This window comes from Saimiri boliviensis, chromosome 11 (genome assembly GCF_048565385.1).
Source record: "Saimiri boliviensis isolate mSaiBol1 chromosome 11, mSaiBol1.pri, whole genome shotgun sequence".
Classification (NCBI taxonomy): domain Eukaryota; kingdom Metazoa; phylum Chordata; class Mammalia; order Primates; family Cebidae; genus Saimiri; species Saimiri boliviensis.
Window position 1 is genome coordinate 37,125,166 of NC_133459.1, and position 26,381 is coordinate 37,151,546.

Here is a 26,381-nt window from a genome sequence, read left to right on the forward strand (position 1 = left end):
TAGAATATGTAAAGTACCCAGCCTGGCAAGTAGAAGGCCTCAATCTATATTTATGCCCCTCTAATCCCCACAAATTCTGGGGCCCCCAAAGCATGGGAAGTCCAGAGGAGAAAAGACATTCTTACCCAAGGGATCATTCACAACTGAAGGACAAGAGGCTGGCTCGTGGGAAAGGATTTAGCAAGTTAAAATGTAGAATGCACAGTGAAACTTTAATTTAACTTTCAGATAAATGACATGTAATTTTTTAGTTAAATGTGTCCCATCTGGCACACCTGGCAAAAAAAAAAAAAAATGTGGGCTTCAGATCAGCTTGGGACCCATTGCTGGTCCCTCTGGGAGCCCAGCAGCTTGGTTTCCAGTTCCTAATGTGAGATGCTGGAGGAGCTGGCCGGCAGAGTTGGGCCTGCAGGCACCACCCTCTCAAGGTGCTCTGCTGGGCCCAAAGGCTTCACAAAAGAATAATTGACTAGTAATTCATCAGTTAGAAGCTCTGAGCACAAGTCTTTTTAGCACAGATGTGGATCCTAGTTCTTAAAAGGATTTGCAGACTTGAACAAATGCCTTTCTTAATCAGTACAAATTGTTCCTTTAAATAGGCAAGAGCATGGGTCTACCTCTTTCAGTTAATGAGCAGTCAGCGTCATTCCTGGGAGTCTGGACTCTCATTTGTGCTTCTGAGGTGCAGGTGATGGCAGTGGAGGTGGGGCTGGCACTGCAGGTGGCATGAGGGTCTCCTGTAGTCCTGACTGGCCAGGAGGCGCAAGACTGGAGCCAGCTCACTTAAGTGAGAGGCCCAGCCTCTCATAAATGGTATCTCAAATGATGAGTCCTTAATCACTTTGGATGCAGTTTTCTCCCGTTACCGAAAATAACGATCAATTCTATCCTACTACATAGGACTGTCCTAGCTATCAAATAGGAGAATGTAAGTTTTTAGGCTTCCCTGTGGAGAGACCCCAGCCCTCTCTATAATTCTGCCCACCCCCCACCAGTATCTTCATTTCCAGAACCTGAAGCAGACCTGCATCCAAGCCAGCAAGAGATGGAAATAAATGCACATGCACACACACCCCAAAACCCAAACTCAGCTGATTCTGTATTGACATGGCTTCTCTCCCAAGTGTCCACGGCCCAGCTGTTTGTCCCTTAGGTCACCATCTCTGTTTAGGTGCAGAGGTAGATTTATCTGCTGATGCAGTGTTGGAGTTGTTCCAACTTTCTCCATTTTCCAGCCTTGTCACCGGAACCTTTCTCTGCTCCTGCCTACGGCTGAGCTCTGCCAGGTGCACTCCCAGCAGCCCCTCACCCCTTTCTAGCCCCAGCCATGCCTCTTTGGTCTGTGTCCCTTCACTTAGGCAAAAGGCAAAAGGGAAGAGAAGCTGAAATGTCCTTGCCCTGAACCAAGGGGACCCCTGCTGATCAGGCAAAGAAACTGGAATGCCCACAGCATCGACACCTCCTTTGTCAACTGGGCTGACCAGAGTTACAGATGGTGTCATTATCGCAACCCTGATGAGACTCCTGGATGGCCCAGAGTGCACACTGGTTTGTGGGCTCTGGGTCTGCAGAAAGGAGAAAATGGAAAGTCGATGGGGAAAGAGGGATTAGAATGGGTATCCATTGGGATGTCTTCTCTCACCCTCCAAAAAGAGAGGACATATGATGGAAGAATCAGACTGAAGTCATTTTAAATCTGATAAACTGTATATAGGTCAGGCGTGGTGGCTCACGCCTGTGATCCCAGCACTTTGGGAAGCCGAGGTGGATCATTTGAGGCCAGGAGTTCGAGACCAGCCTGGCCACCATGGTGAAACCCCATCTCTACTAAAAATACAAAATTAGCTGGCTGTGCTGGTGCATGCCTGTAATCTCAGCTACTTGGAAGGCTGAGGCATGAGAATCGCTTGAACCCGGGAGGCAGAGGTTGTGATGAGGTGAGATTACATCTCTGCACTCCAGCTCTGTCTGAAAAAAAAAAAAAAAAAGAGTATATAGTAGTCCCTTCTTACCTGTGGTTTCACTCTGTTATTTCAGTTACCTGTGGTCACAAGTCTGAAAATAGGTAAGTAGGGTACAATAAGATATTTTGAGAGAGAAGAGAGATATAACTTTTATTACAGTATATTTCTATAATCATTCTACTTTATTAGTAGAATGATTGTTATTGTTATTGTTGTTAATCTCTTACTGTGCCTGATTCATAAATTCAACTTTATCATAGGCATATGTGTATAGGAAAACACATAGTCTTGGAATGTGCCCCTGTGGATACGGGGGAACTACTGTAAATTGCAGAGCATCCAAAGAAAATTTATTTAAGTGAATATTTCATTCCAGTGTAGAACAAGACCAGGGTCAAGCTTAAAGTGTCGCCTGCTTCCTCCCTCAACTCTTAGTGTTGCCTCGAGACTTTTTCAAGGGTTTTAGAAGTTTGACCTCTCTGGATAGAGAGGGAGGCATTAGCAAAAGGAGCTTGTGAGGCTAACATTTCATCTGTGCAAAAAGCCCTCATGGTTACACACATTATTTTGTTTGAAACCCTCATAACTCTTGAGGTAAACCAGGGCCAGAATCATGATGATGATTCCGTTTTTCAGATTTGGAAACGGAGGCCAGGTTTCCTGAGATCATTAGTGATCAGGCTTAGTGATCAGTAGAGCTAGGACCAGAACTGAGTGCCTGCCCCCCTGCACCAAGACTGCCTGCCCAGGGTTTGTTAATATCTTCAGAATTTTCTTGATGGATGATCACTGGCCTAACCTCAATTTCAACAATGATCTTTTACTAAAAAAAAAAAGGCTTCCCCAGAGCATAAGCAGGCCCATGGGGTCATTCAGAGGAAGATTCTGCTGATAATGATCAAGCGCCCACAGAGGGTCAGCACCAGGCGGAGTTTGTTCACAGATATTTAACCCTCACCACTATTCTGTGAGGTGCTTGTTGTCACGCCGAATTTACAGATGGGGTTGGAGACGCTGGGGAACCTTACCCGAAGTTATGCAAAAGTGAAGAGGCCAAGCCAGGAGTCAGGGCCAGTTCACATTTTCCCTCACACCCATCCAAGTTTCTTTGCACTCTGGAAAGAAAGCTAGACATTCTCTTAAGGAATGTTTACTTACATATTAAAACAATAGATTTTGCACCTACAGTAAAATCTTTTTTTATTTTCAGGAACATGTGCACTTTATTGAATACCATTGTAGAAAGTGCGTGAGGATAAAGGGCTGATACAGGACTCAGCTGGGGGCAGGGTGAGGAATGGAGGGTGGAGTACGTGGGAAACAGTCACAGGCAGAGCCCCTGGCCTAGATGATTCCCCTTGATCTATCGATAGACTTGTAAGATCAATAGTGGGATGATGATGGGCAGAATGGTCATGACGATGCCCCAAATCAGGGCCCAGATGTTCAGGCACCTGGCGGTAGACGCATAGGCCTGGGCCCGGGTCAGGTCGCCAACCATCTTCCTGTCCCTAGACTTCAAGGAGTAGGCCAATGCTGAAGCCCAGGCAGCAGGAGTTCATGAAGAGGGTGTTGAACAGGGACCAGATGACATGGTTGGTCACGGAGGTCTCACTGCGGTTGCAGATCACAGTGGATGTCGGGGGAGCCAGATTGTGGGGTGCCCCCAGCACGTCCACCTCATGCTCCTCCTCCAGCATCTCGTAGGTGGGGGGAGGGTCGGTGTTGGAGAGGGTGAAGAAAGTTTGGACAGTGTGGTTCATGGTGTCCAGTGAAGACCCGCTGTTGTCGGGTTCCTGGGATGGTTCTCAGTGTGCCCTCCCTTTCCCCACTAGTTTCGATTTCGCCTGCGGTAAAATCTAAACCCTTTCCACGGCGCAGACAGGACCCCCTGCCTATCTTTCTAAGTGCGTCTTATATCCCTTTCTTCACACAGGACACTCTCGTGTCACAAAACTTCTTCCCTTAAGCACTGGGCATGGCTATACCCTCTTCCCGTGGGTTAGTCTGTTTATGTTGACATGAAGGAATACCTGAGGATGGGTCATTTTTAAAGAAAAGCTGTTTATTTGGCTCACGGTTCTGCAGGCTGCGTGAGAACCATGGCACCGCCATCCGCTTCTGGTGAGGGCCCAGGCTGCTTCCACTCATGGCGGTGGGTAGAGGGGAGTCGGTGTGTGCAGATCATGTGGCGAGAGAGGAAGCAAGAGAGAGGAGGAGGTGCCAGGCTCTTTTCAACAACCCGTTTCTCAGGAACTAATAGAGTAAGAGAGAACCCACTGACTTCCCCACCTCCCTGCAGGGAGGGCACTGAGCCATTCATGAGGGATTCTCCCGCATGACCCAAGTACCGCCTATTGGGCCCTACCGCCAACATTAGGGATCAAATGTCAACATAGGGTTTGCGGGGACAAACATCTAAACGACAGCATCCTGGAACTCCCTTTCCTTGACATATTCATATGGTGGGCTCCTTCTCATTCATTAGTTGTCAACTCACCTCTGGCCCTCTCAAAGCGTCCCCCCAACCCCATCTACACTGGTGCCCCCATCCCAACTAATCACCTAGCCTATTATCCAATCTTTTATTTTCTTATCATCTTCTTATCATTACCTGAAATTATCTAATTTTTTTGTTTGTTCCCTGGGTGTTTCCCTTACTGGATTGCAAATTTCTTCTCTATCTTGATACCTGCTATATTTAAGGGCCTAGGGTAGTACCTAACACACAGCAGGTACCCTGAAAAGATCTGTTGGATAAAACCTGAATGGATGAGATTTTATGCCTTGGGACGACATTACCCTGATCGCCATCTTGACCAGGGCTATTCTTTAGAAATAAGAGAATATTTTTTTCCTTTCTTAACAAAACTTATTAAAAGCAGTCTTGGCTTCAAAGCAGGTGTTGCTTTAAACGGGGTAGTTTAATCAAAGCAATGGTGTGAAGGTGCCTTACTCTGGTCTGGAAGGAGAGGGAGTCTGTAAATAGGTGTGTGGCCCTCAGAAAGATCTGTCCCACTTTCTGCAATAATGTAAAAAGAAAACTTTCAAATACCACAATTTGCAAATGAAGACCTTTAAAATAACGGGACGGCAGCTCTGGAATGGGATTATTAGGATAATGCGATGTTTAAGTGGACGCTTTTCCTCTAAAGGACCTGCCTGAATTCTGCTGAGCTCATTCCACGAGAGACCTCAGAGAGATCAGTTATGACTTTTATTAAAGTCAAACCAATACCTGTATTCGCAGCTGCCTGGAGGAAATTTCTTTCTGTAACTCTGATTGAAGTTTAATGGGAACTACACAAAGAAAATTTACTTAACCTCCTCACCCATCTCTTCCACGGTGGAAGTCTGTTCATCACGTGCTCTGCTCCCGGGAGACACTATCAAAGATAGCACTTCTCAATTTCATAATATTTTTCAGAGTAAAAGAGGGAAGACAGCTGCAGACCTCAACTACTCCAGAATGCCATGTAGTCAATGTCTGATTTCACTTACAGGAACAATGCACAGACATTTTTCTCAAGGGTGTGCACATTAGTATCTTGCAGATTACAAAATAAAAAGCCTATGAACTACTAAGCAATTATGTTACATGTGTGTGAAAGGACATGAATACAAAGCACTGGCTAATATGCTTCTGATTTGTTCATATTGCTGGTCAACCTCAGCTCCCAGCCATAGGGCAAGACAGACACCTGCTCTTACACAGAAAATAAAAACTGCGAGTGGCACCTTTCATTCCCGGGAGAACCAGACATTATACATTAACACCTGTCATGTGTAGCACTTTATAGATGGAAAGTCAGTTTTAAACAGAACCCCACATTTTTCTATAAAATTTACACACCTACAAAAAACTGGATTAAAAACCTAGGTGTATGATTTCTGTAAAATATAAAATAGTGAATATCTACATAACCATTACCTAAGTTGAGGAATAAGACATTGCCAGCACCCAAAGCCTTCTATGAAGCCATTCATGGTCACCATTGTTTCTCGCCTTCTGGCTTTCATTGTAACTCCTTGTTTGCTTTATTTGACAGTTTTTTCACCTAACATGCATTCCTAGACAATATTGTTTAGTTTTTACAAAATCAAGTGTCATAAAGAATGAACTCCTTTGGGTCTGGCTACTTTTGCTCAACATTTTAAGAGTCACGCAATGACTCTTAAAAGAATGTGTAATATGTACTATAAGAATCATTTGATTTGCCATTTGATATTCAGTGGATATATATACTGTGGTTTATTTATGGAGTGTCAACATAGGGTTGGTGGGGACAAACATCTAAATGACAGCATCCTGGAACTCCTTTTCCTTGAAATACTTGCATGGATGGCTCCTTCTCATCAATTAGTTGTCAAATTACCCATTACCCTCTCAAAGGGGCTCCTCCCAACTCCATCTACATTGGTGCCCCCATCCCAAATCATCACCTAGCCTATTATCCAATCTTTTATTATCATTTTCTTATCATTATCTGAAATTATCTTACTAATGTTTGTACATTTGCATTTAGGTTGTTTTTAGTTTGGGTCTTCTAGAAACGATCCTGCAGTAATATTCTTGTACCCATATTTCGGCATACATCAGCATGAGTTTCTCTAGAAGCAATTGACTAAATCTGGCCCACCACTTGTATTTGTAAGTAAACTTCATTAGAATATAGTCATTCAAATTTGTTTACATATTGTCTGTGGCTGTTTTTGCGCTATTTATGCAGAATTGAGTAGTTGCAATGGAAAAATTAGGACCTGCAAAGCTGGCAGTATTTACTCTCTGGCCCTTTTCAGAAGTTTGTCATCTCCTGCTCTAGGATTTATGCTTATGAGGAAATTGTCGGGTTACAGGGTTTGCCTGTGTTCAACCTTACTAGATACTGCCAAATTTATTTCAACAAACTTCTTTTTACATGTTTTAGCATTTTATTATGAAAAGATTGTTTCAATGTTTACTATTGCATATTCAAGACATGTTATTACTGTAAAACTTTAGAAATTCATCAGAAAGGATGGAAAACTACTGATTATTCTAACTACCCTTCATTTCAGACCGTGGCTGAACACATAGTGAAAAACAAGGCTTATGGCACATCATACAGTTTTCAACTGTAGTAGAAAATTCTCATCTTCTGATCTGTTTGGTGGGATTGCCAATCCCTTGCTATTTTAATGTACTTTATTCCAGATGGCTTCTGTTACAATTTTATCTTATCTCTGAGAGTCCTATATACCGTGTTGAGACCTGTGTGAGCCATTATACCCAGCAGCCATTAAGTGGGAGGATGGGCAAGTCTTTAGTCACAAAGGGTTAAACAAACATTATGGGGGCTGGGTGCCTTGGCTCACACCTGTAATCCCAGCACTTTGGGAGGCCAAGGCGGGCAGATCCCCTGAGGTCAGGAGTTCAAGTCCAGCCTGGACGACATGGTGAAACCCTGCCTCTACTAAAAATACAAAATTAGGTGTGGTGGCAGGCGCCTGTAATCCTAGCTACTCAGGAGACTGAGGCAGGAGAATCGCTTGAACCCAGGAGGCAGAAATTGCAATGACTCAAGATTGTGCCATTGCACTCCAGCCTGGGCAAAAAACTCTGTCTCAAAAAAAGAAAAAAAAAACAACAACAGGCATTATGGGTTTTTAGGATGTGAAGCAGAGAGGCTTCCTTGTCTCCTGAGGTTTTTCTCACCATCTTCTAAAGTTTCTCCTCCATGATTGATTGTAGCTTCTTCACATTGCTGGGATTCTAACATCAGGTCACTCATGCTACTTTCAGCTTCTGTGCATTTCACCTCCCCATCCCCTTTCCTGAAAACCAGTGAAAGAAGGCCTGCTGGCAACTCTGGCACAAAACTATTCTCAGATGCATTTAAAACACCTGTGCATAGTAGTGCTCTTATCAATAAGCACAAATACCACCTTGAGGCCCCCGGAAGAGGCACCTCATATAATCACCTGGAGTGCTGGAGGAGGGGCACCCGACAGGGCCACCTTGATACCCTTGATAACCACTCCACAAAATACTCTGCTCTGTTCTAAGTGGTCAGTATCTGCTCTTCCACCTTTTTTTGTGGACATGGGACCCTGGAAGGCACTGAGCACAGTGAGGGAGGGCTTGTGTCTTGGCTCATGGGCTGCAAATGCATGCTTAGCACGGAACATTTGCTGAATGTGTTCTGGCTCTGTGAGGGCACTGAACCACCAACTGCCTCTGGCTCTCGAGGAGGCAAAGTTGATGTGAGGAGTTTGTTTTCTCTCTCATTATAAGAAATTGGGAGGTTTATAGTCTTGGGTTTGTATGGTGGTTTGACTATCATCAGGAATTCAGACCACCTTCCATCTTTCTCCACTGCCATCCTTAACCAAGGAATCCACCTTTAAATTGGAGCTTTAGCCATTAACTCTGCCCTCCAGGTGGCAATTAGAGGGAGGGGAGAGAGGGTCCAAAAGTGTATTCAGCTTCCTTCCCCCTCTTTAAGAGCCTTCCAGGAAGTTCCACCCAACAACTTCCATTTACTTCTCTTTGGCCAGAACTTAGGCTGTGGCTCTTCCTAGCTATAAAGGAAGGAGGGAGATGTAGTCTTTTTGTTATGTATATTATCACATTGAGTAAAACCAAAAAAGGAAGAATGGGTATCGGATAGGAAAATCAGTCTCTACTACAAGGAGCAATGTCCTGGCATCCAGGGCAAGACAGCAGCTGGGCCTACAAATAGAGTCAGTGATGTTAGCAAGAGAGGCTGCTTCTCTCTCCCCATCTCCTTTATGGGGGACACATGGTCTTGGCTCATGGGCTGCAAACATATGCTTAGCACGGTCTCTTGCTTTGTGCTCCTCTCCTATAAACCTGCTTTTTCTGCAGCCTGCGGTTTCTGCTCCCTATAACTTCAGCATGAGTGATATATTGCACATAAAACCTACTCCATCCTTGACTGTACATTTCAACTCAAATTCCTATCATTGCCCAGAAGTGCTGACTCTAAATTCTGGAGTCAGGTGGTTTGATTGGTCCATGGCTGGCCTTTGAATAAGTGTCCAGATCTGGTCTAGACATATGTTGGGGAAAGGGAAAGCCAAGAACAAGCAGAATATAGAGTGGACTCTTCGAGTTTGGACAGGCTTTCCCAAAGGGACTGTGGGCAAAGCAAGTAATTACACATTCAAGTCGTATACCTTTTGGTGGCAATGATTGTTCAAGGTTTTATAGTATTCTTCTCAAACTCTGACATGGTGAAAGAGGCACAGTTATTTTAAGGTTGCCAGCCAAAAGTTTACCTGCAGATCATTCTGGATTTTAAAGCTGATGAAACTGAGAAACTTCCATTTAGAGAATAATGAAAAGTTTCTGCTTCTCTGGGGAAGTCGGAATTTGGGGTGGGGAGAAGATCTTTCATTTTCTGAGAAGGTCCATTAAGAGAGGCCTCTCAGTCTATGCTCTGAACCACAATACTGTATTGCAGATGTCAGGTCAGAATGTATGCCTCACTGTTCGTGGATAAACATTGAACCAGCAATATCATTCAAATATAGACTGAAATGTTGAGTGTTTTGAATAGTACTGTAGATCAGCCATATGATGAGCCAGTTCAGGCCCTTGTAGATTGCTTTTCTAAACATAGACTTTAAAAGGACAATCTATCAAAGTCTTCATTTCTTAGGATATGTCTGTGTATTTTTTTTTTTCAAGTATATGCTATGGAGATCATAAGCCTATATTTGACAGAAAGGAAAGTACATGCCTGATCTTTTTTTAATCTCACACTGGAAGTGAAATACTGTGAAAGAGAACTAGAGGAGATTTGATACAGTATTTGGGAAATATACTGTTGACCATGTGACTGCCAGCCAGGTCATAGGGCCCAGACTTACCCTGGGAATGAAGGTGGGATATTTACCTACTTTGTAGGAGATAGAGGATCTTACTCTCAATCTCTTGGGAAGAAAATGAGGTGAGCCTCAGATTGAGAGAAAGGAGAATCTCACAGTCTTTCCAGGGCCTGTAGTTTATGGAGAAGGACATGGTCAAAGGAACTTACCATCTGTGGAGGTGAGCTGGCCCAGAAATATGCTATTAGTTCTAGAGTTAGAAAGAAAAATGGCCAGGGATGACTTCTACGGAGGGCATGATTGGATGAACCCTATGAATAGGTGTATCTGAAATTCAGTTTTAACTTTTTCTTTTCTTTTGCTAGCCTCAGACTCGCACATTTGAACATGTTTCTACCCATTTCCCCTGTCCTCCAACACTCGTACTGTGCTGAGTATTCTTTGGGAGAATTCATGGAAGGTTCTGTATCCAGGCTTGGGGCAAAGCAGCAAAGAACAACTAGGAGCAGCATGAAGAAGCACTTACAGAATAATGAAAGATGACCTGAGAGAAGCCCCCAGTAAGAGGTGACAGTCAATGACCATTATCATTTAATATCTTTGAAATATAATTGCCTGTTTAAAACAAAGATAATAATAATGCATTGTGAAGTGTGATGTAGAAATCATGTATGACAAGAGTAGCATGAAAGCTGGGAGAGAAGAAATGGAATTATATTTGTAAGGTTTATATGTTATATATGTAGTATACCTTTGAAAGGTAGAATGTGGTAAGTTAAAAATGTATGCTGGAAACTCTAAAGCAAGTAGTAATATAACATAACAAAGAGTTACAGTTAACTAAGCCAACAAAGAAAAAATGAAATAATAAAAGCAAACTCAATTCATTCAAAAGAAGGAAGGCAAAAAAGAAAAAGAGAACAAAGATTATCTGGGATAAATAGAAAAGAAAATAGATGGCAGACTTAAACCCGGTCTATTAATCCATTTTCATGCTGCTGATAAAGACGTACCTGAGACTGGGGAATTTACAAAGGAAAGAGGTATAATGGAGAGCTCACAGTTCCATGTGGCTGGGGAAGCCTCACAATCATGGCAGAAGTCAAGGAGGAGCAAGCCACACCTTGCTAGGATGGTGGCAGGCAAAGAGAGCATGTACCAGGGCAACTCCCATTTTTAAAACCACCAGATATTCTGAGACTCAGTCACTATCATGAGAACAGCTCAAGAAAGACCCATCCCCATAATACAGTCTTCTCCCACCAGGTCTCTCCCACAACATGTGGGAATTATTGGAGCTACAGGATGAGATTTGGGTGGGGACACAGAGCCAAACTATATTACCTAGTAATGTAAATAAAAATACTACATTTATAAGTGGTTTAAACACCCCCAATTAAAAGGCAGAGATTATCTGATTCAATTAAAAAAAAAAAAAACAAGACTCAGCTATATGCTACCTATAAGAAACCCACTTTAGATATAAAGATGCAAATAGGTTAAAAATAAAAGGCTAGAAAAACACACATCATGCTAACCCACATAAAAAGAAAGTTCGAAAGCCTATGTTAATATCAAAGTAGATTTCAGAGCAGAAAAAATTATTAGGAATAAACAGCATTATTTCCTAATGTTAAAAGGTACAATTTATCAATAATATATAATAATTGTAAATGTTTATGCACCTAATAGAAGAACAACAAAACACACAAAGCAGCTAGTAGAACTTCAAGGAGAAATAGCCATATCTACAATAATAATCAAAAATTTCAATAATCCTCTCTCAAAAATTGTTAGAACAACAGAAAGGAACACATAAGGATATAGAAGATTTGAACAGCACTATCAACTACTGACATAGAGAGAACATTCCACCCAATAACAGAAAAATATACATTTTGTTAAGTCTACAAGGAACATTCACCATGATAAACCATATTATGAACCACAAAACAAATCTCATACAGTTAAAAGGAGTCAAGTCATCAAATTATGTTCTCATTTCACAATGAAGTGAAAGATCAATAAGTTGTTAAGAAATTAGTAACAGATATATGAAAAGTCCCCAAATATTTGTAAGTTAAATACATGCTTTTAAATAACCCATAGTTTAAAGAAGCAACAAAAAAGAAAATTAGGAAGAATTTGACCTTAATATAAACAAAAATGTACCATATCAAAATTGTGAGATTCAACTGAGGCAGTACATAAAGAGAAATTCATAACATTAAAATTCTATATTAAAAGAAAAGAATGGTCTCAATCAATGGCCTCAGCTTCCACTTTAAAAAACTAGAAAGCAAAGAGCAAATGAGACCCGAAGTAAGCAGAAGAAGATAAATAATAAAAATCAGCATGGAAATCAATGAAATAGAAAACAGAAAGCAATAAGAAAATCAATTAAATCAAGAGCTGGTTCTGAGACAATTATAAAATGGACAAATCTCTAGCAAGAGACTGCTCAAGAAAAAAAAGAAGATACAACTTTATTATTTATTTTAAAAATGCAATTTAAGTCACAATGAAAAACCTCTACACATCTAAAGTCTAAAATTAGAAAGACTAACCATACCAAGTACTGACAAAGACTTGGAACAACTGTTTTTATATACTGCTGATGGGGATACAAAATGTAAAACCACTTTAAAAAGAGTCAACAGTTCCTGAAAAGATTATTTACCTACCATATAACCTAGCCTCTACTTGTAGTTACTTTGGGAAAATAAAGGCATATATGTTCATGCAAAAACTTGTGCATAAATGTTCACAGTACTTTTATTTGTTATAGTAAAAAACTGGAAACATTTCAAATGTCTATAAAAAGGTGACAGAATAAACACATTTTTGCATATTAGGCCATTCTTATATCACTATAAAGATACACCTGAGACTGGGTAATTTATAAAGAACAGGGGCTTAATTTGCTCATGTTTCTGAAGCTGTACAAACATGGCACCAACACCTGCTCAGCTTCTGGTGAGGACCTCAGGAAGCTTACAATCATGGTAGAAGGCAAAGCAGGAGCAAGTGCCTTGCATGATGAGATCATGTGCAAGAGAGGGAGCAGAGAGGTGCCACACACTTTTAGACAACCAGATCTCACAAGAACGCACTCACTATCATGAGGACAATGTGTCTGCTCCCATGACCCAAACACCTCCCATCAGGCCCTACCTCAAATTGGGGATTATGAATCACCATGAGATATGAAGGTAACAAACATCCAAACTATATTTTTCCATTAATGGCTCCTCAAATATCATGTCCTTCTCACATTGCAAAATACAATTAAGAGGTGAGTGAATAAACACATTTTTGTATATTTATAGAACAGAATACAACTTAGCAATAAAAGGGATACAGGAATATAAATGAATCTCACAATAATTATGTTGAGTAAAAGAATCCAAACAACAACAAAAAGAGTACATATGATATGATTTCATATGCACTGCCAATAGTATTACTAGTATCCAAAAGTCTTAACTGGTCTCAACATTAAGTCAAAAGTCTCAGGAAGCTTACAATTATGGTGGAAGGCAAAGTAGGAGCAGGCACTTTACATGGTGAGAGCAGGGGAAAGATGTAGGGAAGATGCCACACACTTTTAAACAACCATGAGGACAGCACTGAGCCATTCATGACGGAGGGCACCACACCATGATCCAGATACCTCTTACCAGGCCCCACCTCCAACACTGAGGATTACATTTTATCATTAGACTTGGAGGGGCCAAACATATAAATTAAATCACCTGGGAATGGGAGGTAGACTAGAAAGGCAGAAAGGAAGGGTTACAAAAGGGAATTGGTGACCTTTTGGGCTGTTGGACACGTTCATTTTCTTGATGGTGGTGATGGTTTCACAAGTGTTATACGTAGGTCAAAATTTATAAAATCATACACTACAAAATGTCCCATTCATTGGCACATTATTGACGTAGTGAGGTATGTCAGCTGTACTTCACTGAAGCTGTTAAATGCACAAAAACAGCAGAAAAGAGCAAGCAGATTTTAAGAACCCAAGAGAATCATAAAAATAAAATATAAAAATTGAGACAGAAAACTCAATAGATAAGCATTGTGGTTGACTAGATATGCTTGAAAGGAGAATCTATGAACTGGAAGAGCAAACTCAGGATAGCATCTGGAATGCATCAGAAATGGTAGATGGAAGAATCAGACAAAGGAATAGGCAAAATTTAGATGAAATAAACATATTTTTAGAAAACATAACTTATCAAGAAAAAACAAGATACCCAAATCATTCTATAATTATTAAAATTTGAATTAAGAGTTAAAAGTCTTCCCATAAAGAAAAAAATCTCCAGGTCCAGAGGTTTGATCAGTGGGTTCTGCCAAATATTCAAGGGAACAAATAAATCTAATCTTAAATAAATATTCCAAAATGTCAAAAGAGAGAGAAGTCTCTATCTGCTTCATGAAGTTAGCATCATCATGATACCAAAGAATCACAAAACCATATGAGAAGGTGCAAAAACCTTAAAGCATTAGCAAGTGATATCCAGCAATGTATATAGATGATAATGCATTTTGACCAAAGTGGGTTAATTTCAGGAATTCAAGGTTGGCTTAACATAAGGAAAAATATTTTCATGTAATTCACAACATTAAGATAAAAAGGTCCCTAATAGCTAAGAAAACCTCTGGTCCTCCTGTTATTAATATTTCTTCTCCAGCTGTCAGATGAACATATAGCTGTAGCTTCAGCAGCTACCTGGAACCATGAGGTGACTTTGAGGATTGCAAAGCGGAAAGATAAGAGCCTGAATCTTCGATGACACCAAAGGGCTGCCCTAACAGCATTGGACTACTGACCTCCTGACTTCTATGTGAAAGACAAGTAGTATCTTGTCTAAGCCACTGTCATGCTTTTTAAAAATTAAATTAGCAGCACCAAATCCTAATTGACTCTGACACCTGGAGTAGATTAATGAAAGGGAGGGGGCATCAGGAAGAGCCTCATGGAGAACATGATATTTGAGTTGGAACTTGATGAATGAATACAGTCTTACCAGATAGCAAGGATTAGAAAGGAGGAAGCCACTCTAGAAAAGCAGTGTGGAAAACTGCAGGGCAGGAAAAAGCAGCTTTTTTAAAGAAAATAACAAGGTGAGTGTAACACGTATATTTCTTGAATATTGTTTTGAACTTAGCCATGGTCTAGGCTGAATTGAACTGGAAAGGAGGGTCACTTTGCAGCTCCATTACATGCAAACCAGCACCTCTGGGAGAAAGCAGTGACCTTTTGCGGGAGCTGTGTGAGTAAACAGATATTAGCCAGGCAGGACGCAACTCAATGAGGGGCAGTGAGTCCTTGACTTGCAGGAAGGTGATTTGAGCTTAAGTTTTTGCCTCATAGCTGAGAATGTGCTTCAGACAAAAGTGACCAGATCAGTCCTTTTCACTGGTGGCTCTGCACAGGTGATCCTAAGCCCTTTGCACTAGTGGAGTTCCCCAACAATGAAGTTCCTGAGAAAGAAAGATTCTATAGATGAATGGAAAAAAAGAGTCATTCATCTGTGTATCTGGTGATTTGGCTGCCAAACATTTTTCCTCAAGAATCAGGAACCTCTACAGGAAGTCAGGCCCTGAGGTACTCAATTGCACAATGGGCATACATTGCAATTTTTCTGAGGCAGTCAGTCACAGCATCATTATTAATAGTGCCCCCTTTCACTTTCAGAAGTATACAGCTTTGGATAATAAATGTTATGATCACCTTACTTACTTGTGTAAGGATTTTATAAAGGAATTCTTACATCTTTGCTAATGCTTTTTCTCATTTGGAGAATAAACAAATCATCACTACTCTCCCTTGCCCCTAAATAAATTTGGGGATCAAAGGAAAATTTTGAGAGGATATAATATTTGATTATAGTGTTTCAAACAGAGACAGTAGGATGGATAGGAAAATGCATATATAACATAATATGACCAACATTGATTTGCAAAGAATAGTGTCAAAGTTGTGATAATAGGAAGAATATGAATTTCTCATATGAGACTAGGTTGAGTGATTTTGGGAAGAAAAAGTGAAACCTAAAACAGAAAAATATGATTGCCCTTGGTAATTCAAGAGAAAATTAGCCACAGACCTCTCTTGTGGAGAGAGACTGAATTATAATAGCCCCTGTTCCTTCTTCTTCCCCCACCAAAATAACCAGAGAAGGGAACCCGAGTCCCTCCATCAGTGACGGCAGGAACCTAGGAGGTGGAGACCTCTCCTCAGACTCTCTCACCAACATTGGCTAAAGTTTTGAGGTGCCTGAGTTTTCAAGACACAGACTGAATAGGAATTATAATGGCATTTTTCAGATGGGGATATTGCAACTCAGAAGATGACTTGCTCCAATTATAGAGTTCATAAATAGCAGAACTGGGAGCTTGAGTTTAGGACATTCCTCCATGAAGAAATAGAATCATTACAGGGACTCCAAGTTCCCTAGAAAAAAACCTGTGGCCTGAGAAATGGCAGAAAGAACTGAGATTTTTAACCTGAAGATAAAGGAGAAACCCGAGCCACAGGATATGATCTCCGTCATCAAATCCCTGATGGTCTGACAGATGGGAAAGAAGTTAGACCTGTGTGTAGTGGACCCAGAGAACAAAGCAAGGACTAGTGAAGGGAAGCTAAAAGGAAACAGATGCCAATTCAACATACAGGAAAGGAAACTAACATTTCCTGAATATCTATCCATGCCAGGCATTTCACAGATATATTCCTATTTAATTCTCAGACAGAGGGGAAAAAAAACTGTGAAGTAGATATTATCCTCATTTTAAAAATGAGAAACCAGGAGATTTCCAACCTAGGATAATGGTGGAGTAGCTTGTATTACACTAACTCTCCTACTGATATAATTTATCAACTCTGTACAAAACAGAAAAAAAAATGGGTTTGAAATTACTGGGAAATTATCCAACTCAGACAGAAACTAGTGGAGATTTGTCCCCCTAAAAGAGGAGAACCACACTCAGTGAGATCTAATTTATCCAGCTTTCGTCTGAGGGCAGTCTCTAGTCTTTGTGGTATGGTGGGGCATTTCGGATAGAGCTGAAGCAAAAAGCTGCAGTAGTATTGGGGAGCAGATGATGCATACTGGGTCTTCCAGAGCAGTTAGACATTGAAGGGGGAAATCCCATAAAGAATTAAGCCATAGAGGGGAGCCCCCAGATCTATGTATAGATTCTACTGAAATCCTTGACTGACACCTAAAGTCTGAATGTGTAGACTGAGACTACAAGAAGCCTATGGGAAAAACAGGAGCTGGAATCCTAAGGAAAAACAAACAAACTGAAAAACAAAAAACAAACAAACAAAAAAACAGAACACACAACTGAGCAGAGAGCTCAGTAGCTGCCCACAATGGAGGCCGAGTTTAAAGCTTAAACACCAACAAATGAGAGAGCCTTAATAAGTCCCTCAGGCTTTGCACTGAAATTTCAGAAGGGCCACACCCTAGGATTAAGTACCATATTCCAAAATTAAGGTATTTACCCTATGACTAAGGGAAAAATTCAAAACAGACTTTCCCTAACAAAGCTTAAAATCAACTCCATAAAAGACCAAGGGGATTTGATGGTAAGTTACCTAACTACTAGAGCAAAATTCAAAATCTTCAAAGCAAGATAACGGAATGCAGAATCATCTATGTATAATGAAAAAATTAATTTCTAGATATATGAACAGACAGAAAAATGTAGCCCAGTGCGGGGGGAAAATCAGTTGATAAAAACAAAGTGACAAACAAACCTGTGATACTGAAATTAGCAGAGGGGAACTACTATGGTCTGAATGTTTTTGTTCTCCCAAAATTCACATGTTAACACCTAATTATTGATGAGATAGTATTAGGAGATGGGCCCTTGGGGGCAGAATAGATCATGAGGGTAGAACCCTCATAAATAGGATTAGTACCCTTATAAAAGACACTCTGTAGCACTAGTTAGCTTCTCCACCATGTATGAACATAGCAAGAAGGCACTGTTTATAAGAAAGCAGGTCCCTCACCAGACATTAAATCTGCTGATGCCTTGATCTTGGATTTCCCAGCCTCCATAACTGTGAGGAATAAATTTCTGTTATCTACAAACCACCTAACTCAAGGTATTTTTCTGAGAGCAATCCAAATGAACTAAGTCAAAAATTTAAAAATAACTATGATAAATATAATAAAAAATCTATAGGAAAAGATGTATTCATTTTTATGTGTGAAGAGATGAGGAATTTGAGAAGAAATATGAATACTATAAAAAGAACTAAAAGGAAATTTTAGAAACTGAAAAATACAGTATTTGAAATATAAAAAAATTAGAAAATATTATGGTAGTTTGGATAAAGAAGACAGGATCAGTGCATTGGATTATAGATCAATAGAAATTATCCAAGTAGAAGCATGGAAGGAGAGAAGGTTGGAAAACAATTAACAGACCCTCAACAACTTGTGGCACAGTATCAAGTGACTGAGAAAATGAGCAATTGGAGTTCCAGAAAAAGAGGAGCAAAAGAATTACATCACAGAAAAAATATTTGAAAAAACGTTGGTCAAATATTTTCCAAATTTGATCAAAAAGAAGAAACCCATAGATTCAGAAAACAAAGCACACCTCAAACAAGATAAATACAAAGAAAATAACATGCAACACATCAAAGTTAAACTCCTAAAAACACAAACAGAAAATACAAAAAGCACCCAGATATAGCTGATTTCTCATTAGAAACAATTGAGGCCAAAAGACATACTTAAAATGCTAAAAGAAAAAGAAAAAACTTGTCAACCTAAAATTCTGTATCAAGTAAAAATACCTTACAAAAATGAACATAAAATAGGTATTTTCAAATAAATGAAAGGCAAGATGATATGTTATCAGGTGACGCAATTACAAGAAGTGCTAGTGCTTACTTTGGCATCACATAGTACTAAAAATGATAAAGAGAAGAGAAGCATGGCCCTTGCACAAGAATGTCATGCAAATTTCTGAAGTATTTTATGTTTTAGTCCAGAAGAGAATGAGATGATATATTCAAAGTATGGGAAAAAAACAAACAAAAAAACTGGTAACCAAGAATACTGAACCTGGCAAAGCTGTCCCTCAGAAATGAAGGAGAGTTAAGGACTTTTCCAGACAAACAAAAGCTGAAGGATTTTATCACCGCTAGATCTACTTTATAATAAATGCTAAAGGGAGTTCTTCAAGCTGAAAACATAGCAACATGAAAACATTTGAAAGCATAAAACTAACTGATAAAAGTAAATACACAGTCAAATACTGTAATGGTGTTGTATAAATCACAAATATCCATAGTACGAAGGTTAAAGGACAAAATAAAAATAATAATGGCATAACTTGTTAAGGGATACACAATATAAAATGGTATAAGTTGTGACTAAAATACAATGTGAGTGGGAAGAAGCAAGTATAGAGTTTTTTAAATGCAGTCTAAGTTAGTTATCAGCTTCAAATAGGCTGTCATAACTATAAGTGGTTTTATGTAAGCTTCATGGTAGCCACAAAGCAAAAACCTACAGTAAGCATACCAGTACAGAAAATCATGTAATCCCAAAGGAAGACAGCAAGATAGGAAGAAGAACCAAAGGCTCTACCAAACAACCAGAAAGCAATTAATGAAATGGCAATAGTTAAGTCCTTGCCTTTCAATAATTACATTGAATATAACTGTATTAAATTCTCCAATCAAAAGATGTGTTATTGAATGATTAAAAGAAACCCCATGACTCAACTATAGGCTGCCTGCAAGAGACTTCACTCACCTGTATGGACTTAATTCACCTTTATAGATTGAAAGTGAGGGGATGAAATAAGATATTCCATGAAAATGAAAACCAAAATAGGAAAGAAGTAGCCATCTATCTATCTATCTATCTATCAGATAAAATATCAGATAAAAAAAGACAAAGTCATAAACTTTAAAAAGAGACAAAGATATATAATGATAAAAGGGTTGATTTATCAAGAGGTTATAACAATTATTAGTATATATGCACCCAATCAGAGCACCCAAAAATATAAAGAAAATATTCATATATCTGAAGAGAGAGAAAAAATGCAATACAATATTAGCAGAGGACTTCAATACCCCATTTTCAGCAATGAATGATCACCCAGATAGAAAATTAATAAGGAAACACTGGACTTGAACTATATTTTAGACCAAATGGACCTAATGGATGTGTATAGAACATTCCATTTAACAGCAGCAGAATATAGGTTCTTCTCAAATACACATAGAATACTCCTCCAGGATAGACCATAGGTTAGGCCACCAAACAAGTCTTAACAAATGTAAGAATATTGGAATTATATCAAGTAACTTTTTTGAACACAGTAGTATAAAACTGGAAATTAATAATGGGAGGAATTTCAGTAAATTGACATATATATGGAAATTGAGCAACGTATTTCTGAACAACCAATGGGTGAATGAAGAAGCTAAAGGAAAAATTTGGAATCTTAAAACAAATGAAAATGGAAATACAATATACTAAAACTTCTGGGATGAAGGAAAAGCAGCTCTAAGAGGGAAATTTATAGCAATAAGCACCTATATCAAAAAGGAAGAAAGATCTCAAATAACCTAACATTACATATCAAGGAACCAGAAAAAGAAGAATAAACTAAGCCTAAAATAAGAACAAACTAGGCTGAGCATAGTAGCTCACGACTTTAATCCCAGCACTTTGGGATGCAGAGATGGGCAGATCGCCTGAGATCAGGAGTTCGAGACCAGCCTGGCTAACATGGCAAAGCCCCATCTCTACTAAAAATACAAAAATTAACTGGGTGTGATGGCACATGCTTGTAATCCAGCTACTCAGGAGGCTGAGGCATGAGAATCGCCTGAATCTGTGATGTGGAGGTTGCAGTGAGCTGAGATTTTGCCATTGCACTCCAGCCTGGGTGACATTCTTGTCTCAAAAAAAAAAAAAAAAAAAAAAAAGGCATACAAATGACAACAGGTATATAAGAAAAATGCAGAACATCACTAATTATCAAGGAAATGCAAATTAACCACAATAAGATATCATCTCACACCTGTTACAATGGCTATTATCAAAAAGATGAAAGATAGCAAATGTTGGAAAAGATGTTGAGAAAAGGAAACCCTTGTATATTATTGGTAGAAATGTAATTCAGTACAGCCATTATGGAAAACAGTATGGAAATTCCTCAAAAAGTTAAAAATAGAGCTACTATATCATCCAGCAATCCTGCTATTGGGAATATAGCCAAAGCATATGAAATTGGTATGTCAAAGAAATATCTGCATTTCCATGTTTGTTGCGGCAGTATTTACAATAGCCAAGGCATGGAAAGACCAAAGTGCCCATCAATGATGAAAGGATTTTAAAAATGTGGTATATATACACAATGGAATATTCTTAAATTTTAAAAGACTTCTTAAAAAGAAGAAAATCTTGTTATTTATGACAACATGGATGAGCCTAGAGGATATTATGTTAAGTGAAATAATTCTACTTCAGCTTGGCAGCTTAACAAAAAAATAAAAATTTTAAAAAGTGAAATAAGCCATGCACAGAAAGACAAATACCACATAATCTCACTTATATGTGGAATCTAAAAAAGACAAACTTATCAAAGCAGAGATGAGAATGGTGGTTGCCAGGGCTTGGGCAGAGGAGGAGGGAGGAAGTGGGGAAATGTTGGTCAGAGGATACAAAATTTCAGGTAGGAGAAATAAGTTCAAAAGATCTATTGTACATCATGGTGACTCCATTTAATGGCAATTATTGTATAACTGAAAATTGCTAAAGCAGTAGATTTTCAGTGTTCTCACCACAAAAAATTGGTAAGTCTGAAAGTAAGACATGTTAATTAGCTTGGTTTAACCATTCAAGATTGTATACGTATTTCAAAACATCATGTTATACACCACAAATATTTATAATTTTAATTTGTCAATTAAAAAATAAATAGTTCTAAAAGAAGAAATGCTAAAGGAAATTCTCCATGCTGAAAAGAAATGAGACCATATGGAAATTCAGCGCTACAGAAAGGAATAAAGGGCACTAGAAATGATAACTTCGTAGGAAAATACAAAAGAAATGTTTTTCTTTTCTTAAATATTTAAACATGAATTGATGGGACTTCTAGCCAGTATGGAGTAGCAGGGGCTGATTTTAATCTCTCATCTGAAACAATTTCTTTTTAAACTGAACAAAATATATGAAACAATGGCTGTGAAAATATTAGGCAGTAGGCAATGAAGGACAGTGATCCCTAAATGATAGGAAACAAATATAGCCCTATTATTGACCTGGTTTACCTCCTGAAGGAAGTTTGCAGACCATGACAAGGAAGGCGGAACTGTGGCAGAGCCTGGCAATATCCTTGAGTTGAGACGGCAGAATTGGAGGTCAAGAAAAACAAAGAATCTAGAATTCCCAATGCAGTGTATTTAAAAGAAGAGCTGCACACAGCAGAAATCTACAGAAACTTCCCTTGAGTATTCAACAGAATAACCATCAGCACATGCATATGAACAACTGGACTAAAAAAATTACTCAAAAGATTAGAGGAAACAGTGCTACAACTCACAAGAATAGGAATAGAGTCTATGCCCAATACCCAGAGTAGAATACTTCTTAAGTGACAGAACATCAGTTAGAGTACTGAGTAGGGTCTTGCCTCAGTAGTGGGAAAAATTAACCCTAGACTAAATGCTGCTGGTCCCTGATAATTGAGCTTAAAGCAAGAACCAAAAGTATAAGCTGTTTCAAAGTAATTTGTATCTCCAAATAAAGCTCAAGAATACTTTTAGGAATAGAAAAATAATCAGCACTCAACAAGGTAAAATTCACAATATATGGCATCCAGTAAAAAAATTACCAGGCACTCAAAGAACTAGAAAAATAAAACCCATAATGAGGAGAAAAATCAATCAAAACTGACTTAGAAATGACACAAATGATAGAATTAATAGACAAGCATATTAAAACAGTCATTATAATTGTATTCTATATGTTCACCAAGCTAGAGAAAAGATTGAACATTAAGTAGAGACATGGAAGATATTAGAAAAACTAAAACTGAACTTCTGGAGAAGAAAACAACTGTGTCTGAGATTAAAATATATATATATATATATATATATATATATATATATATATATACACACACACACACACAAAAATGGGAAATAGCAGATTAGACATTTCAGAGGAAAGGCGTAGTAAACTTGAAGACATAGCAATGGGAACTACCCAAAATAAAGTACACAGAGGAAAAGACTTAACTCACAGAGCAACAATGACTTCATGTGGCCAAATATATGTGTGAGTGGGTTTCCCAAAAGAGAGGACAGAAAAGTATTTAAAGAAGTAGTGACCAAATGTTTCAAATTTGATAAAAATTATAAGTTCAGATTCAAGAAGGTCAGTGAACACCAAAACTAGGAAATTAAAAAAAAAAATACAAACACATATCAGAATCAAATAGCTTTAAATCAGTGACAAAGATAAAATTTGAAAAGTAGAGAAGATACTCTACATACAGGACAATGAAGATAAGAAGGATAGCAGATTTGTTTGCCAGAAACAATGCAGACTAGAAGACAGTGGCTCAAAATCTTTAAAATTCTGTAAGAAAAAAAATGTCAACCTGGCACTCTTTACTAAGCAAAAATTCTTTTAAAAGTTAAGGCAAAATAAACACTTCTTTAGATATACAGAAGCTGAAAGAGTTCATCACAAGCAGACTGGTGGAATAGAAAATATAAAGGGAAGTCCTTCAAATAGCTGGAAAAAAAGAGATAATACCAGATGGAAACCTGGATATATGAGGGGTCAGCAAATTACAGCCCATGAGCCAAATCTGATCTGCTGTCTTTTTTTGTGAATAAAGTTTTATTGGAACACAGCCATACCTATGCATTTATTCATTGCCCATGGCTGCTTTCATCTTACAATGACAGAATTAAGTAATTGTAACAGAAACCACATGGTCTAGAGTATTTATTACCTGGCCCCTTACAGAAAACATTTTCTGACCCTTGATTTACACAACGTATTGAGCAGCACAGGACATGGTATTACATAAGTAGATTTGTAATAATAATGATAATAATAATAATTTCACTTATTATTTAAATAGCTTTAAAAATAATCATCTATTTAAGGCATAATAGCAACATATTATGAGAGATATGAAATATGTAGAAGTAAAATATATGATAACAATGCCCAAAGACCAGCAAAGAAGAAACTAAAGTATACATGTAAGGTGCTTATACTATATATGAAGTAGTAAAATATCACTGAAAGTTAGACTCTGGTAAGTAAATGATGTTTATATACTATAAACCCAAAAGCAACCACTAAAATAATACAACAAAGATTGTGGCTAATAATCCAACAAAGGAGATGAAATGAGACCAATAGAAACCAGTCAAAACAAAAGAAGACAGAGAAGGAAGAAAAGAGGAGCAAAGAACAGCAAGGACAAATATAAAACATATAGGAAGGTTGTAAATTTAAACACAACCATACCAATAATTACATTAAATATAAATGGCCTAAATATTCCAATTAAAAGTCAGGCTGTGAGATTAGATTTAAAAAGCAATATTCAAATATATGCTAACTTCAAAATCCCACGTGTGTGTGTGTGTTTTTAAAAACACATAAATAGGTTAAAAATAAAAGGAAACTATGCTAGCACTAATCAAAAGAAAACCAAAGTGGCTACATTAATATCCAAGTAAAAAATTCAGCACATATACACAAAAAAATTATCAGGGATAAAGAGGATCATTTCATAATGATAAAGGAGTCAATTTATCAAGGGGACATAATGATCTGAAATGTTTATGTGCCTAAAAACAGATCTTCAAAACACAGGAAATAAAAGCTAATAGAACCACAGGAGAAATAAATAAATCCACAATTATAGCTGGTGCTCTCAATTATTCTCTTTCAATAATTCATAGAACATATCATGAACTTTTGTTCCAAGAACTGTTGCAGAAACATACCAGGAAACCCGAGAGAATCCACCGACCCTTTGAAGGAAGCAGATTCCTGCTGCAGGCTTCTGGAGACAGTTGAGAAACTGTGAGTGTCTAAAGTGTGAAAGTGTGAAAGGAGGATCATCTGCCTCTAAACACACATTTTCACTTGGGAACCTGAAGATCCAGATTATGAGAGAAAGAGATGACCTTACCTGGAGCTGAGACAAAACTAAAGTGAAATACTTTCATTTTGGACATCCTCAGTCCCTGGGGAAGCCACTTCTGACTTTGTTTCACAGGGGTCCTTGGGGAGGGCTGCCGGTTGAATGGGGGAAAGAAGACAGGGAGAAGGAAACTTCCAGTTGAACTTTGTAACAATTTCAACCTAACATGAAGTTTTCTGCACAGAATTTGGGGAAGAGGGTGAATCAGGGATGCAGACACAGAACAGGAGTTGCAGCAGGTGGAGAGGTGCAAAATCTGAAATCCCTGTTTGCTCTCCCAGTGGGGAGGCCTGGAGGCTGGGGCAAGTCCTCAGTCTTGCTCACGGACTGCCTGGAAATAAACTCAGTGCTGTTGGGGTGGGGGGGATCAGTGGGAGTGAGACTGGCCTTTTGGGCTGCATGGGAGCTGGGTGAAACCTGTAACTGCCAGCTTTCCCCCACTTCGCTGGTGACCTGCATGATGTAGCAGAGGCAGTCATAATCCTCCTGGCAACATAACCCCATTGGGCTATCACACCCCCATGCCCCACAGCAGCTGCAGCAAGCCCAAGGAAAGTCTGGTCTCAACCCTGCCCCCACCTGATGGTCTTTCTCTACTAGCCCTGGTAGCTGAAGTCAAAGGACATAATCTCTTCGGAGCTCTTTGACCCTGCCCACCACCTGAGAAACATCCAGGTGATGCTAGGGCAAGCTTGTATCCTCAGTATACTACCACAGCTGACATGCTCTTAAAAGCACCACCTCCTGGCTGGAGGCCAACCAACACAAAACTAGCACAATGAACAAAACTACAACCAAGGACCCTCACAGAGTCCACTTTACTCCCCTGTTACCTCCACAAAAGCAGATTCTTATATCTAGGGCTGAGATATTTAAAGACAAATCACATCACAGGACTCTGTAGACACTCCCTAGTACCAGCCTGGAGGCCGGTAGCTCTGCTGGGCAGCTAGATCCAGAAGAAAAATAACAATCACGGCAGTTTGCCTCTCAGGAAGTCACATCCCTCAGCACCAACATCCAGGGGACATCCTTTGGAATGAAAGAATCTGAATGGCAGCCCCTGAGTCCCAGATCTTCACCGGATAGTCTACCTAAATGAGAAGAAACCAGAAAAACAATTTTGGTAATATGACAAAATAAGGTTCTTTACCACCCCCAAAAGATAACACTAGCTCAGTCACAATGGATCCAAACCATAAAGAAATCTCTGAATTGCCAGAAAATGAATTAAGAATGTAGATTATTAAGCTACTCTAGGAGTCACCAGAGAAAGGTGAATACCAGCTCAGAGAAATTAGAAAAATGTTACAGGATATGGATGAAAAAATCTTCAGAGAAATAGAT

At 39.0% G+C, this 26,381-nt stretch overlaps 1 non-coding gene and 1 pseudogene across 1 annotated transcript; one reads left to right on the plus strand and one right to left on the minus strand.

The window, feature by feature from the left end:
• Window positions 1-3,327: 3,327 nt before the first annotated feature.
• Window positions 3,328-3,727, minus strand: LOC141580393 (interferon-induced transmembrane protein 3 pseudogene; annotated as a pseudogene).
• Window positions 3,728-18,716: 14,989 nt separating this feature from the next.
• Window positions 18,717-18,819, plus strand: LOC120366179 (U6 spliceosomal RNA). Its single transcript, XR_005580924.1, has one exon. It is a non-coding gene; the product is annotated as a U6 spliceosomal RNA (small nuclear RNA).
• The last annotated feature ends 7,562 nt before the right edge of the window (window positions 18,820-26,381 follow it).